This window comes from Telopea speciosissima, chromosome 8, assembly GCF_018873765.1.
Source record: "Telopea speciosissima isolate NSW1024214 ecotype Mountain lineage chromosome 8, Tspe_v1, whole genome shotgun sequence".
In the NCBI taxonomy this organism is placed as follows: Eukaryota; Viridiplantae; Streptophyta; class Magnoliopsida; order Proteales; family Proteaceae; genus Telopea; species Telopea speciosissima.
The window spans coordinates 31,744,995-31,762,158 of record NC_057923.1 but is presented as its reverse complement, the minus strand read 5'-3'; the positions used below and the strand labels follow the sequence as shown (position 1 = coordinate 31,762,158).

The following is a 17,164-nucleotide window of genomic DNA, read 5'->3' as shown; positions in this document are numbered from 1 at the left end:
CTATATATTCCCTTTTTCCCATTGTAGAACTTTTGGCTTGTGTCTCTTTACCTTTCTCTTTCTTGGATTTGAGATGGATAGCCTAGGTTGTTATTGGATTTGATTTTGTTTACACTTTCATGGCCATGTATGCCAAGACCAAGCCCAAAATCGATTTTAGGTTAGGGTTTTGGGTGTAAATCAAGCCCTATTCAATCAATGACACTATATGGTTGGATTCCTTGTGTGTGCATTAAATTTCTTATAAATTTTAAAGCCCTTGCAAGCATTTTGAAAATTGTATGCTATGATTGCCAAGTGTAGTAAGATTTACTTGAATTGGTTCGAGGTTCAAATTGGGTAAAACCTCAATTCTTCAATGCTTGAATCAATCCTTCAAGATTGTGATTATACACACTAGAGTCTCATAGGAAGTCATCTTATTATTTTACCTTCAAGCATATCCTCTTGCTTGTATGATTTTTGATAAAATCCTTGAAATCTTTTCTTTACTTTCCAAATAATTCATTCACTTGATGTATCCTCAATGCATTACTTATTTATGGGATTATTTGCGAAATTCTTGATGCTTATCCCATTTTTCTCAATTAAATAATCCTTGTCTCTTGCTGGGGTATCTCATTCAACGTCTTGCTTGCTCAATATTGGTTGAAATATATAATATTCAAGAGCACATAAGCTATTTGTGTTGACCTTCTATTTTAACACTAGGGATCTCATGTAGACTTCACAAACGAATTACTTTTGCTTCTCTTCTTCTCACATATCTTCAATGGTATCCATGTTTCATATTCTTATTATTACATGTGCATATCTTGATTTTCTCTTCATGTGCATCCTTTCTCTTCTAATTATCTCCATATCTTTTAAGCATTCCATCCCTATAATTTATTTGCTAATTATATGCCATCACTCCAATTTGGCTTATATTTACTGTACTTCTTCGGTTTGTGCCTTTTGTGTGTAGGAAATCAAACCATGGCCCCAAAGAGAAGGAGAGACCTATCCATTGTAGGCTCCGCCCCTACAATTTATAATGTGAACCGTTTCACCTCCGAGAAGACCGAAGGAATTTATAGGGAGCATCTCTTCAACAGGAAGATTCTCGTAGAGAGAGATGTCACCATAGAGGAGCTTCTAGCCTACAAGGTGGGGGCTAGGTTTGAGAGACTGCAGTGGACCAACATGCTCATCTAGTCGGACTTCTACTATCCCACATTGGTCAGAGAGTTCTATGCAAATTTAGTCCTAACCAAGGAGGAAAATGATGAGTACAAGCTGACTTCCTATGTGAAGGAAGTTATCATTGGTTTCACTGCAACAGAGTTGGGGATTCTTCTCAGCGTAACTTCAGAGGGCGAGAGGGTGTACTATCCTCCGGGAAGTCATCCAGACCAGTGTCTTCCTCTGGATGAGAGGCGACAATTGTTTAAGATCCTCTCCAATGACAGGTTCGAGGAGAACGAAGATCTTTCCAAGTTCCCTCCTTCGCAGCGTGTTCTGATCTTTATAGCCAGGACCAATCTAGCTCCTTCTAAAGCTCACAGCACATTACCTCCTCTAATGTCTGCAAGTCTGACTCAGTCTCTGTACACTGGCTAGCCCATCTATCTGCCCCACGTGGTCATGCAGCACATGGCCCGTGCGGTGATGAATCTTGCTCGCAACAACACCTTACCCTATGGTCGCCTGCTTACTAGGATTTTCTTATTCCTTGGGGTTGATCTAGACCATAAACCCAAGGGAACATGCACTGAGGGATCCATTGGATTTAATGCACTGCAGAAGATGAATTTGTACTATGATTATGATAGTGCAGGAGAGCAGGTGCATTACGGGGATGGCAGGGAGGCCAGGGAGGAGGATGAGGATGACAGTGATGATCTGGAGTTCATGGGCTCAGGGCCTTCTGCAGCAGGTACTTCTAGTGCACGTGGGGGAGGTAGCAACATCATGATGGCTATTTGATGACTAACCCTGAGGATGGCGGATGGCTTCGATGATGTTAAGAAGCAATTCTCTGATTAGTCTCAGCATCTAAAGGGCATCGAGAGGGAGGTGAAGGATCTTAATGCCTTCCTGGGTCGCGGTGGTAGAGGGGGTGCACATGCCTAGCTCAGTTCTCCTCCAGCAGTTCTTTGGAGTTATATCATTTCAGCTCTTGCTTATCCGGTCCTTGATAGATCTTTGTGGAACTCTTTATTTTGCTATTTTCCTTTAGTTTTCCCTTTTCTCCTTTTCTTTCTTTCTTTTCTTCTGATCAGATGGTGTGGTGAACTTTTGCGAACCTTTAAGAACTTTCGAAATTGTGGTGGATGAATGTACTCTTAATTCTAGATGGAACAAATTAGATGTTTTGAAATTGGCACAAGTGAAATCTTGTGATTTTGGGTCGGATGGGGCAAAATTATACCCAAGCAGAAATTTAGAACAAGTTGGGAACTTGTAATCAGTTGAACTTGTAATCAGTTGCATATATATATATATATATATATATATATATATATATGTATATATTTATATCTATATATGCTACTTAATTCCTCTTATTTAGATCATTGTGGATTATTGTGGGTTAGTTATGATTAAACTCTTTATAGTGTGTGGGTTATAGCATATACTTACCCAACTAATATCTACGTAGGGCTCAACCAACAATTATATAAATATTACTCAACAGCCTATGTTTCAAATCCTAAGTTCCATGTTGCCTATTATCATCTAAATTCTGGTTTTCACTCTAATCAGTCTTTTTCCTAAGTCTGCATACAACAGTTTATATTCTTGAGATTTTTAATTCAGAACCTAGTTGTGCAGAGTAAATCAAGAGATTACACTGGACTATGGTCGGTGTAGAGCATCACGTTCTAATACCACTCTGTCACGCCCCTATCCCGATGTAAGATATTTTTTCATATAGGGGTATGACTGGGACAATCACACATCATCCCAACACCTACCAGGATCGCAGATACAGTGTCCTGAGCCACAGTCCACACTGTCATCACATATTGATAACAGAAAGGAACGTACAAAGGAAATAAACCGTTCCAGATACAGAGTTAGCGGAAGCGAAATTAAATTAAATCATGTGAAATTATAGAGCATCGGTTCTCTAATGATAACACATATTACAATTCTAATCATAAGTAACCAATCATTACTCTCCCCATAAATAAACATACAGTTTATACATAAATGTGGAATGAAGACAAAAAATTAAATAATAAATAATTGCCCCAATGGCACCAATCTTGGGTGTACATCTACAGCCAAGTCACAGCCACCGATTCCACTTGATTCACATCCAACGGTGCTCATCCAAGTAGTACCTCTTGCATAATCAACTAAAAAAAAAGGGTTGCGCAACGGGGTTAGCTACACTAGCTAGTGAGGGAGCAAAGGAGAATGCACATACACCTTACAATCAATATCAATCAGAATGTTGCATGTTAATGTTAGATTCATTTTTCACCTAACACATAATTCTATCGGTCAAGTATATGCTATTGTGATAACTCAGGAAACACTGAGGGTCACTTATCCTATCGCCCCAGTCAGACCTCAATTATCACGAGGGGACTTACGCTGTTAGAAGCCATCATGACCACTCAGTGGCAAACCCCCATAGCCATCACTACCCCTGTCCTGGCCTCTCCCACCTCCACAGACCACAGGTGCTCAGACTATCCAACACATAAACCCTTGTTGGTAAGGGTCGTAGCATAAGGGAACAAGCATCCTAGCCGCAAATATACTATATACAGGTCTTATCGTCCCGAGAGGTATTTCGGGTGCATCAACGCCCCATTCCATCTAGTACCTTGGTACCAACACGGCATGACACATATAGATCAGGATGACATAAAACAACTTTCATAATTTAAATAAATTGGGGTTCCAGTACTGGCATACCCGATTTCGTAGCCCGATACAATGGTGAGCATGCTATCACATTCATAAGAAATCACATTTGGATAACAATGCAATGCGCACAATGCTTATAAGTATATATTAGCATGCTTAATATTTCATATTAAATATATATTCAAACCCAACAAAGTCACCCAGAACCCACTCACTTAACACGGACGCCGTCGCGTGTGGTTGACATGAATCTCACCTGGGCTTCCCGCTCTCCATCGAGTTGGGTAGCCTAGGAATACAAAAACAAATATTGAAGCATTCATAGAAGGGTCCCATGCTAGGCCCATAAGGTTAAAATCAGATTTCAACCAAGACAGGACGAGGGGACTCACGGGCAGTCTCAGCAGAGGTGAGTTCGTCCTTGACTTCGTTCAGGCCAAAAGGTGAAAACAGAGCGAGCGGAACATCATACTTGGATCCATTTGTGCATCCGTTTGACACCTGAGACATACTTAAAAGGGAGCGGATTCACGGGCGGATGTGCTTCTTGGGTCCGCCCCTGTATCTGTTCAATTCCTGAGACAGATGCGAGAGCAACAGGCTTCGGGCGGAGGCAAACAGAGTGAATCTGTGCCTTCGTCTACTCAGGCCAACACACAGGGTTTATACTGGGCGGACTGACAGGTGGTACCATGATAGATGGATCTGGTCGCTCGTTCGATGACAGTTTCTTCTGAGATTTCAGGGGGCTTCAGGTCCAGCTTGAAGCTTGGAGCTCCCTTAGCTCTCAGGGACAAGGGGGAGGAGTCTAAGCCTTCCTAGGGTCACTAGGTCCTAGGGTCACCTTAAGGATCCAAGATCCTACAAGGGTTGGGTCACACATTGGTCTAAGGGTTGGGATTTAAGGTTCAAACATGGGTTCATTGGCTATGGCTGCAATTGCAGCACTTAGAGACCTAGGTCAGCATCCATTAAAGCTCCCAACTAGGGTCGAGCTTCACCTTGAGTCCCAAATGAAACCCTAGGTTAGCCCTAGCTCAAGAAACCAAAAAAATAAAAGATTAATGGGGGAGAACTAGGTTTGGGGGAGCTTACCTTGGTGAGCTTCCTTCTTCCAGCCACTCTCTCCTTCTCTTCTCCTCCTCTTTCTCTTCTCCCTTGGGTCCGGCCAGCTGGGGAGGAGGTGTGGAGCTACCAGCCACTTTGGCATGGCTTCCATCTTCTTCCCTTCCCCTCCTATTCCTCTTCTACTTCTCCTTCTTCCTTCCTCTTCCTCCTTCTCTTTTCTCTTATCTCTTCTCCTCCACAGTTTATGGGGGAGGGGGAGAGATAAGTGAATGAGAGGGGTTTAGGTATCCTTTAAGGGGTTAGATGGGCCTTAGGGTGTGTGGTTTAGGTACCCCAACCACTTAGTGGCCCTAGGTCTTTAAATAGGTTTTGGTTTATGTCTTAAGGCTTGTTAGGCTTTAGCCATACCCATTAGGTTCATTAGGTCACGTTTGGGGTGTACCCTAAGTCCATAGGACTCAATTGTCCACTAGGATCTGTTTGGCTTAGGCTATGGTGTATAAAAACCCATTATTCACCTAAGTTAAGCCTTATGGGCCCACTTTCATGGCCCACTCAACCAATCAATGGTGAGGGCAGGGGTCCATATGGTCCAAAGGTTCAATTAGGGTGTCCGGAACACGGGGGTGTGGGTCCCACAAAAAAATAATCCAAAAAGGCTGATGATAGCACGGGCGGATTCAGTAAGAGTGAGTCCATTCGTGACTCCGGTGCTGCTGTCATGGCCCAAAGTTCAAGGAAAGTTGTGGGGCTTTGGCCCACACTTCCAGGGCTTAATGGGGATTCTTTCAATGGTATTTTCAGTTCAAGGTCGTCAGTGTTGACCATAGTCATAAGGCATTGCCTTTAAGGTAAAAGTCTAAACCGCCCCAAGGTACAGGGGTATATTTGGGGTGCGGATGTAACAATAGCACTGTGGAGAAATATGCTTACGCATTGGAAACGGCTGTCTGAAAGTTAAGGCCCTCCTTCCAAGCCTACACTATTGAAGTAGTTACCAACCAACCACTAAAGAAGATACTAGCCAAAACTGATCATTCTGGAAGGTTAGTAGCATGGTCGAAAGAACTGGGAGAATTTGACATCCAGTATAAGCCCCGAACAGCCATTAAAGCTCAAGTCCTAGCAGATTTCATGGTGGAGTGCACACTACCCAAAGAAGAAATTCTCCCAAGTGAGGAGCCCAAGGAAGGGATGGAGCAGTGGACATTGTTTGTGGATGGTTCTTCTAATGCCCATGGGTCGGGGTAGGATTGATATTGACAAGCCCAGAAGGGTACATAGTACAGTATACACTAAGGTTTGAGTTCCAGACAACCAACAATGGAGCAGAGTATGAGGCCCCGATTGCCAGACTGAAATTAGCATAAAGTTTGATGGTGAGAAATATTATTGTGCACAGTGACTCACAGCTGATAGTCAATCAGGTCAAATGGGAATATGAGACGAAGGAACCTCGCATGGCATAGTACCTGGGCAGAGTGCAGGACCTGATTACCACATTCAGCCACTTTGATATACACTTGGTGTCCCGAGCACAGAACGTGTCAATAGATGCCCTTTCAAGACTAGCCACCTCAGATTTTCAAGACCTGGGTAGAACTATCTACATAGATGTCCTTACCACTCCGAGCATGGAAAAGCCAAAAGAAATATTATCAATCAAGATGGAACCCTGTTGGATGGATCCTATAGTGAATTATCTCTAAAAGGGCACATTACCAGATGACAGGGAGGAAGCAAGGAAAATAAGGATGAGGGCTGCTCGGTATACAATAATAGGAGGAATCCTTTATAAGAAGGCCTTTTCTATGCCTTAAATGAAATGTCTCCGACCAACTGAGGCAGAATATGTTTTGCGGGAAATACATGAGGGCGTTTGTCGACAACACTTGGGGGGCATGGCACTCACTCACAAAGTCATCAGACAAGGATATTTTTGGCCTTATCTCCGTAAAGAAGCAATGAGTTTTATCCGCAAATGCCTGAAGTGTCCAAAGTTTGCACCTATTGCACGCCAACCTGCAATAGAACTCACCTCAATTTCAAGTCTATTACCTTTTATACAATGGGGCATGGATATATTGGGACCTTTTCCCAAAGCATTTGGAGGTAGACAATTTGTAGTCATGGCGGTTGACTATTTTACCAAGTGGATAGAGGCAGAAGCTTTGGCAATAATCTCTGCGGCAAAGGTATGGAAATTTTTCCTTCACTCGGTAATTTACAGATATGGAATACCGAGAACCCTCATCACTGATAATGGGAAATAGTTCAAACAAAAATTCAAGGAGTTCAGTGATCAGTACAAAATTCAACTGAGGAAGACCTCAATTGCCCACCCCCAATCCAATGGACTAGCAGAGGCGATGAATAAAATTCTACTAGATGGAATCAAGAAGAAGCTAGAAACCGCCAAGGGATTGTGGGTGGAAGAGTTGCCTAACATCTTATGGGCATACAGAAATACAACGAGGTTGGCAACTGGTGAAACGCCCTTCATGTTGGCATATGGAACAGAGGCTGTAATTCCTGTGGAGGTAAGAGAAACATCCATGAGGGTGCAATTCTATAATCCAGAAGTCAACGATGAAGAACTAAAGATAAACCTGGATCTATTGGAGGAGATTAGAGAAACAGCTCGGATAAGAAATGCGGCTCATTAGCAGTGAACGATGCGCCACTATAACTCTAAATTGAAGGTTAGAAGATTTCTCTAAGGAGAATTGGTCTTACGCAAGCTGAAAGCTTCAGATCCAAGGTGTGAATTCACCTAGAGGGGGGGTGAATAGGTGAAGGTTGTAAAATAAAAAATATACGAAAAAAAAACAAGTAAAGACAACCAATTAACAAGCAACAATTAAAAGAGAGGAGACACCGAGATTTATAGTGGTTCGGCCAACACGTGCCTACGTCCACTCCTCTCAACTTAGAGAGAATTTCACTACTAGAATCTTGAGTAAGAGCAAGAGGACTCATACAACTACTCTTGAGAAATGAGCAAGAGGACTCAAAAAGCTACTCTTGAAATAATGAGCAAGAGGACTCCTTCTCTTGATTTCGAGCAAGAGGACTCAACCAACTAATGTAAAGTTGAAAATAAACACTAAGGGGTTTAGTATTACCTCAGACCTTAGTGAAAAATAAATGCAACCTTTCAAACAATGAAGCTTAAATGCGAATGTGAATGAAGGGACCAAGATGAGATTGAACTTCCTTGAACTTGAGTATGTAATCTCACTTGGGAGTAATTGAATCTTGAGAGTTCTTAATTATAATCAATTTTAGTGTTTAGAGCATTAATCAAGAAGGTATTTATAGGCTAAGAGCCTAGAATTAATTAGGAATCCAATTAAGGATCAGATTCCATAGTCCATAAATAATCTAGTATGCTGGATGGGAATCTGGTATGCCGGATCACCTAACTTCCATTTAAAAACACAGGAGTAACGGTCAAATCATAAGGGACCAGTAATGATCCGGTATGCTGGATGGGAATCCGGTATGCCAGATCAGGGTAAAATGCAGGTTTTCAGGATCCAGCTTGCTTAACCAAGCTACTGGTTCCTTTTTCCTGAGATTTCCCATTAATCCGGTCTGCCGGATCTGGAACCGGTATGCCAGATTGGGCAAATTCATTGTAAATAGGTCCCAATTCCATTAGGCTTAGGTTTGGGGTTTCCAAACACAAATGGGCATATGTCTTAGGGGTCTAATTACCTCCTAGGGACATTCTTTATGGATGCATGCGTGCGTGTGTGCATTACATCAAATGTGACTCAAAAAGAGAAAATACAAAAAAGGTATTAATACAAATTCTTCAAAGATTTTCAAAGCTTGCACATAGTCTTCAAACTTCCAAGGATTATCTTCCAAGTCTTGAAATGTCTCTTCTTGTGTATGCTCTTGTATTTGTATACGCTCCCCCTCACTTGGTGCTATGCTTTTGACTCTAAAACACTGAGAACACAAGCATTAGTCCAAGGATGGTCTTATTTGTTATCATCAAAACATCGTTGTATACTTAGAGAGTGGCCATGTGTACTTCCCTAACAATCTCCCCCTTTTTGATGATAACAAATAATCCATAAAAGATAATGGAGCAAATAATAATAATGCATAAGAGACAATAATAAAATAAGACAATAAACAATTTATCAATTCATCAATAATCAAAACATGTTTATTATAATAAGATAATAAGCATAAACAAACAACTAATCCAAATCTAATACTTCTCCCCCTTTGACATTATCAAAAAGAGGGGCATTACAACCTAAGAGGTACGATCAAAAGATGGAAGAGGTGGAATAGAACTTGATGCACCGGGAAAAGGTGGACGAACTCCTTGTGGAGTGGCACCCGGTGTGTCAAAAGAGAGATGACCAAGATTCAAAGCAAGTGTTTGAACAACATTAAGAATTTTATCTTGGCGCACATTTAGTGAGTTAAATCCGGTCTGCATATCATTTTAGAGAGAAGCTACTTCATCTTGAATTCGTTGTTGACCAAATTCAAGTTCCATTATGCGTATGTTTGCTTCGTCCATGTAGTCATCGATGCTTGACACCCATTCTTGTAAGGAAGCTGGAATGCCTTCTTGAGCTTGACGAGGAGGGGGTATATTCTCATCCAATACCTCTTCTTCTTCAACAAACACCTCCGAAGGAGAGGGAATAGCAATTGTATGAAAGCTATTACGAGTAATTGGTTGAAAAGACACGGAGGATTCTTCTTCTCGCGAGAGATCAATATCAAAAGTTTGAAAGAGACGAGTGAGAAGTCTCCCATATGGTAGATTGGTGAGCTTTTGGGGATGAGCACAAGATTCCATATACCTCATGATGAAGTAAGGAAGACACAGAGGTGTAGAGGTGTAAACATAGTAAGTGAGGTAGGCTTAAGGAGTGAGACATTTGTTTCGATCACCTCCCCGAGGAATGAAATTATCCTGAATAATATATGAAATAACATGGGGAATGAGGTGAAGTTTGCCAGTTACCACTGTTGCTGCTTGTTGATCATAAACCTTTAAGATGGAAGAGTATACTTCTTTATGGTCGATGATGTCGCTAAAGATGGTGTTTTTAGGAGTCCAAAAAATGCAGGGGCCATCGCAAGAAAGTCCAAGATAACTAGCAAAAGTGGTAATGGAAAGCTCTATGTGAGTACTCTTCACATAAGAATGAAGCTTCAAGGTTTCATTTGCCCCGCTGAAATAGAGATTGGTGTAGAAATACTAGACTAGTTGAGGGTAGCAGGGGTCATTCATGTTGAGAAGAGGGTCCCAACGGATATCTTTGAACATGCTCTCAAGCTGAATACTATTGAAAGAGAAAATGTTGACTTCACGACCTTTTTCAATTTTTCGAGCGAGATAAAGAGGCCAATTTGCACAGCATTCGGAAGAGTGAAAGAGACGATCTTCTCCAGGAGCATAAGGTTGTCTCGAGGAACTTCCGGTTCTACTCCTTTTGGAAGGTTGTTGCCCTTCGGGCATAACATCCTTGCCTCTTCTACTCATTTAGTAAGAGAGAATGAAGGAGAGAAAGAGAATTTTAGAGACTTTAGATGAGATGAGATAGAGGAGAGATGCTGAGGTGAACAGTGAATCAGAAAGAGACAAAAAGAGGGCTTTATATAGACTTGAAAAGTGCTGCAACAACTAAAAAATGGGCAGAAATTCAAATAATCTGGTATACCATTTGAGAATCCGGTATACCGTTTCAAGCAATAACGGCTAAAAACTGCCAGAAGTGCTAATCCGGTATGCCGTTTGAACAACCGGTATACCAGTTCAATAAAAAATAGTGAAAACACAGTAATTATAACTCAAGGTAATTTTTAAAAACATTTTTCAATTTATTCAAATGGATCACATAAGCCAAGGTCTCTTCTAAGAGAGCAGAATATTTCTTCACTTAAGGGCTTTGTAAAGATGTCCGCAAGTTGCTTCTCGGTCTCAATGTAGTCGAGTCGAATTTCACCTCTTTGAGCTGTATCATGAAGGAAGTGATGACGAACATCTATATGCTTAGCTTGAGAGTGTAAAATCGGATTCTTGCTAAGATTAATGGCACTAGTGTTATCACATTGGATTGAGGAGGTCTCAAACTTTACTCCATAGTCCTGGAGGGTTTGCCTCATCCAAAGCACTTGTGCACAACACCGTCTGGCTGCAATGTATTCAGCCTCAGTGGTAGAAAGAGCAACTGAATTTTGCTTCTTACTAAACCACAACACCAAACAAGATCCTAAGAAGTGACAAGTTCCACTTGTACTCTTACGATCAACATGACACCAGGAAAAATCGGCATCAGAGAAGCTAACAAGGTCAAAGTCATTGTTCATAGGGTACCATAGTCCAATGCTTGGAGTTCCTTTCAAGTACTTAAAGATTCTCTTTACAGTACTCAAATGGGATTGCATAGGTTTGGCTTGGAACCTAGCACAAGCACAGACACTAAACATAATATCCGATCTACTAGCCGTTAGGTAGAGTAAGCTACCTACCATGCCTCTATACATAGTTGGGTCAACAGGGATTCTATCTTCATCTTTGGACAGAGTTACAGATGTACTTATTGGAGTGCTTGATGACTTTTGTCCATTGATGTCAAACTTCTTTAATAATTCTTTAAGATATTTAGTTAGACTAATGAAGATCCCATTAGGGGTTTGTTTAATTTAAAGTCCTAAAAAAAAATTCAGTTCACCCATAAAACTCATCTCAAATTCATTACTCATGCATTTGCTAAAATCATGACAAAAAGATTCATTTGTAGATCTAAAGATAATATCATCAACATAAATTTAAACTATGATCATATCATTCTTATCATGTTTAACAAATAAAGTTATATCTATCTTACCCATTGAAAAACCAGTATCAACTAGAAACTTACTCAATCTGTCGTACCATGCTCTTGGGGCCTGTTTTAAGTCATATAGGGCCTTTTTCAGCTTGTATACATGGTTAGGGAACTTTGAGTCTTCAAAACCAGGCGGTTGAGTGACATAGACTTCTTCATTGATGTAACCATTCAAGAATGCACTTTTGACGTCCATTTGGTGCAACCTGAAATTCTTATGATAGGCAAACGCAAGCAACATTCTAATTGATTCAAGTCTAGCTACAGGTGCATATGATTCATCAAAATCAATACCTTCATGTTGGTTATATCCTTGAGCAACTAGCCTAGTTTTGTTTCTAGTGATATTACCATCTTCATCAAGTTTATTCCTAAATACCCATCTAGTCCCAATAATCTTGGATTTGAGGGTTTTGGCACTAGGTCCCAAACTTGATTCCTTTCAAATTGGTTAAGTTCTTCTTGTATAGCGATTATCCAATCACTATCCAAAAGAGCTTCTTTAACGTTCTTGGGTTCGATGGTAGATATAAAAGCTACATTGGAACAAACATTTTGGATTTTACTCCTAGTTTGTATACCTTTATTTAGGTCTCCAATGACAAGGTCAAGGGGATGGTCTTTAACAGTTCTAACTTCTTTAGGAAGTTGATGTACTTGATCATTAGGTTCATCTAAGGTAACTTTTTCAACCCTCTTCCTAATCTCAAGTACTTCATCTTCATCATCATCTTCTAGGTCTTTATACCTTTCTTTTGCCATAGATCCATCAAATCTAACATTCATAGACTCTTCCACAACTAGTGTTCTCTTATTAAACACTCTATATGCTCTACTATTTGTGGAGTAGCCTAGAAATATGCCATCTTCAGCCTTTTTTTCAAACTTTTTTAAGTTATCCTTAGTACTAAGAATGAAACAACTACAACAAAAAACTTTGAAATAATCCACTTTAGGTAATTTGTTATGAAACAATTCATAGGGGGTCTTTAACAAAATAGGTCTTATCAAAACCCGGTTTAATATATAGTAAGCCGTGTGAACAGCTTCAGCCCAAAAATACTTAGGCAAGGAATACTCATTAAGCATTGTCCTAGCCGTTTCTTGAATAGTTCTATTATTTCTTTTAACTACACCATTTGATTGTGGTGTTCTAGGGGCTGAGAAATTATGTGTTATACCCTGTTTTCGACAAAACTCACCAAATTCTTCTATATTATCAAATTCACCACCATGGTCACTTTTTATGGAAGTGATCATGTAACCCTTTTGATTTTGTATTCTCTTGCAAAGAGCTACAAACTCTTCGTATGCATCGTTCTTATGCTTGAGGAAAAGGGTCCAAGTGAAACGAGAGTAGTCATCTATAATAACGAAAGTATATTTATTTCCTCCCAAGCTAGTGGTTTCTATAGGTCCAAATAAGTCTAAGTAAAGTAATTGTAGAGATCTTGAGGTGGCAACAGAATTAATGGCCTTATGAGGAGCTTTGGTAAGTTTACTTCTTTGACAAGCTCCACAAGTGTGTTGCTTATCAAAATTCAACTTAGGTAAGTTTCTCACAAGGTTCTTAGAAGAGAGGGATTTAATAATCTTAGGATTAATATGTCCCAATTTTCTATGCTACAAGGTTGCATCATCAAATTTAGATATGAGACAGGCATCATGAGAGTTCACATTAAATGTACAAATATAAATATTATTCTTCTTAGAACCCTCAAGAATCATGTTATCATTAGAATTTTTTATCTCACACTTGGAGGCATTAAAGGTAACAGAATAGCCATTATTACAAAGTTAACTTATACTAAGCAAGTTATACTTCAAATTTTTAACTAGGCTAACGTTAGAGATTACTGTACCTCCAAACTTCATTGATCCATTTTCAATGATTCTTCCTTTGCTGTTGTCTCCAAAGGACACCCCATCAAAATTTTTATCTTTTGAGTTCTGAAAACAACTTTGGGTTGGATGTCATATGCTTCGAGCAACCGCTATCAATATACCATTCCTTGTTGCTTAAAAGCACCTACAGGACAAGAATGCTTAATAAAATTTTGGTCCCCCATTGGGTGTTGGGTCCATCATTGTTAGTATTATACATTCCTCTTGGTCTCCATAGCATTTGGTGACCATTTGCCTTTTGGTTCCCATACTAACTTGTGTATGGTTGAGGGTTCCAAGGTCTTTGGTTTTGAGATATTCTATATGAACTTTGGTTATTGGATGGTCTATGCACCTTGGTCGGAGTTCTACTTGGTTTTGATCCCTTTGGATGATTCCTCCTATTTTGACCATTATAAGGTCTTCTAGGATGGTGAAAGGGTTAATTCATATGATGGCATTCCCAAATAGTATATCCTTTTTTATTGCAATTGTTGCATACAATAATTTGGGGATAGTGTGGAGTCTTCTCTTTGGGATTTGGTTTACTAAATTGAGGAGTTTTCTTTCTAGCATCACATTCCTCAATTGAATGTCCTTTCTTTTTACAATAATTGCAGAACTTCTTCACTTTCTTACTTTTTACTTTACTTGAACTTGCCTCTTTGTTTATATCATAACCTACTCCTTCCTTGTTAAAGGATGCTTTGGAGGCATTTCCAAATAAAATATCAAAGGTCTTTTTGCCATTAGTGAAGGATTCTAAGGTTTGACATAGTTTCTCTTTTTCTTCTTTCAAGATATTTACTTGAGAAGTTAGAAATGTGTTTTGGTCTTTGAGGGTGTTTATCTCCTTCAGGAGATTTTTCTTAGTAGTAGCCAATTCTATTCTACTTTGATATAAATCTTCAAAAACTTCTTCTAATTCTAAATAGTCTTTGTCTTTAGAAGGGAAAGTAGGAATTACCTCATTTTGAGTATCTTCTTCGTCAGTAGCCATTAAAGCAAGGTTTGTTTGTTCCTCTTCTTCTTGTGATTTCCATCATTATAAAGAGTTTTCTCTTTTTATCTATGTTTACTGTTATAATAAGTCTTTGTGAGGAAACACATTGACTACTAACAACAATGATGATTATGTTATTATTCCCTCCCCCTTCTACTCCATTCAACCTAAACTTGAGCATCATCACAGTGGTGGATTGAGAGTTATTCAAGTTCTCCTTACTTGCTATTTTCTATTTTTTCTTAGTTTCTATTTTTTGTCCATGTTTATGTCTCCTAATCTAGCCATCATCTTGCTTTGATATTTTAACCACTTACTCACCCCATTAGGACCTCTAATATATGTTAGTTTTAGCCCCATTAGATTTGGGATTTGCAAGTTCTAATCACATTTAGTCTCTGCATATTCATACTTTCGGGTTCATTACCATTATGGTTTCTAGTAGGTTTCTAGTATGTGTTTGTTTCAGCCTAGCTCACCTCATAAAAAATGAATGCTTCCCTGCTACACAGAGAAAGTTGGGTTCATGTTTTCCTACTTTCCTCTGCCTCAATATGTATAATGAAATATAATATGTGAAGCATAACATGTTCAATGGAAGGGGGAGAGATTCTCTTCTCTTAAGAGTAATGTCAGATTGGCCAGACTTTGAATTAATAATATACCTAAGACTTAACATCAATTCCTACCAAACCAACATGGCCAATCAAGGGTAGTAGTGGTAAAAAAAGTTGGAATCCAGCCATTTTCCAATTTCTCATTTTTTCCTTACCTTAACTTACCTAACCCTAGCTAGGATTTCAAAATTTGAAACCCAACCTCCTTGGCCCTGTAGCTTTCAGGGACCTAAACATGTTCATGGGAGGGGTTGAAATGTGAAATGAATCAGAATCACCCACTAACACAACACACCACCCCCACCTCCAACACATTTCAATAGTCCACTACTTAACCCAATAATATGATGAATCATTGTCCTTCCCCTTTAAATTCAAATAACTTAACCCTCTCTCTCTCTCTCACACACACACACACCCATATTATTATTATAACAAAGACCCACATCACATGATTAGGTGAACTGGTGAAGACAGAAGGAACTGATCAAGAGAGTTATTTTGAGAAAGAAATTGTTTCTTCTTTTGTTTGGTTTGGGTTAGACTGTAAGAGTGAACCAGGAGATGGGAGAGAGAGAGTGGATGTGAAAGGCCTTTCAGGGTTCAAATTCTCATATTTGTTCAGAGGTAGAGGTGGTACATCTTTGTTTATATTTTATAAGAAAGTCCAGTTTTACTGCTGTAAGATTTCAGTGCATATATGGAGGATGTTCTATCCATTGTGTTTTCTTCGTCAGGAGTACTACTAGTTAGTAGAATTCATAATTCAATACAAGTTCCTCTTGTAGCATACTTGGATTTGCTGTTATTTATTGGATTCAACTAATTCTATTGATTGATTGCTATTTATTTATTTTTTTTGGGGGGGGGGGGGGTTGTACTCTGTTATTTTTGGGAAAAGGTTCCCTTGCAGCATACTTGGATTTGCTTGATGAAATTTAGGGTGTTGGCACTTATTAATGGTGGCTAAATTTTCAAATTGAACTCTCTTTGATCTGTATCTGCCCAATGCCTTAATTTTCCATTCCATGACATTAGTAATATTCTCCTTTTTTGCTCCAACCATTAAATATAATGTTGATTTGTCCATCGCAGGTTGGCATTTTTTATCGCGGAGATTTGCTTGCTTGCGGGTTCTATGAGGAATGCCTACCATACCAGATATAGGACATTTTTTGGGGACCACCCTCCTTCTTGCGAGATCTTGAGGAAAGGAGTCTTTGGAGCAGGGGCTGCCTTCATTGTGTTCACTGGCATACTCAATGAACTCTTCAATGTTTGCTACTCTAAGGCTAAGGATGGATTCAGATCTGACTTTGGCAAAGACATTGGTGTGGGGTTGGGAACCTACAGCTGAGTTAGCATATGATACAACATTGTTAGCTAAGTATGGAACTGCTTGCACTTTGGATTTATAATGTTTGGCTCACTCGTTGAGTTTCATTGGTGTTTTCTGTGGAGCTTAATTTTGGTCTTTAGATATGGTATTTAATCCTAGTTTCTATTCCGTATATATATTCTATTCTTGTAACCCTATCCTTGCCCTTGTATACAGTGCTCACATCGTAGTTGGAAAACTTCAATTAGGAACTTGACATTGCAATCGGATACAGACATGCCATTGAGGCTGGTCTTGTTTGTGGCCATTTTTTGATTTTTTTTGTTTTTTTTTTTGTAAGCAAAATGTACTATTTGGTTGATTGAGGAAAAATCCAACTGGTTATAGATAGAATTTCCTTTATCCGGCTTGTCAATGGAAATTGTTTTATTTTTCTCTTCCACACAAGGTTAGAGAAATGCAGAAGAGGCATATTGAATGTTTGCATTTGAATCATTAGGCCCGAATTTACAAT

General features: G+C 39.4%; 1 long non-coding RNA gene across 1 annotated transcript; it reads right to left on the bottom strand.

The window, feature by feature from the left end:
* Window positions 1-556: 556 nt before the first annotated feature.
* On the bottom strand, window positions 557-16,624 carry LOC122672720. The gene is made up of 3 exons (XR_006334466.1): window positions 16,498-16,624; window positions 6,383-6,390; window positions 557-568 (listed from the first exon to the last, which is right to left on the bottom strand). It is a non-coding gene; the product is annotated as an uncharacterized LOC122672720 (long non-coding RNA).
* Between the last annotated feature and the right edge of the window lie 540 nt (window positions 16,625-17,164).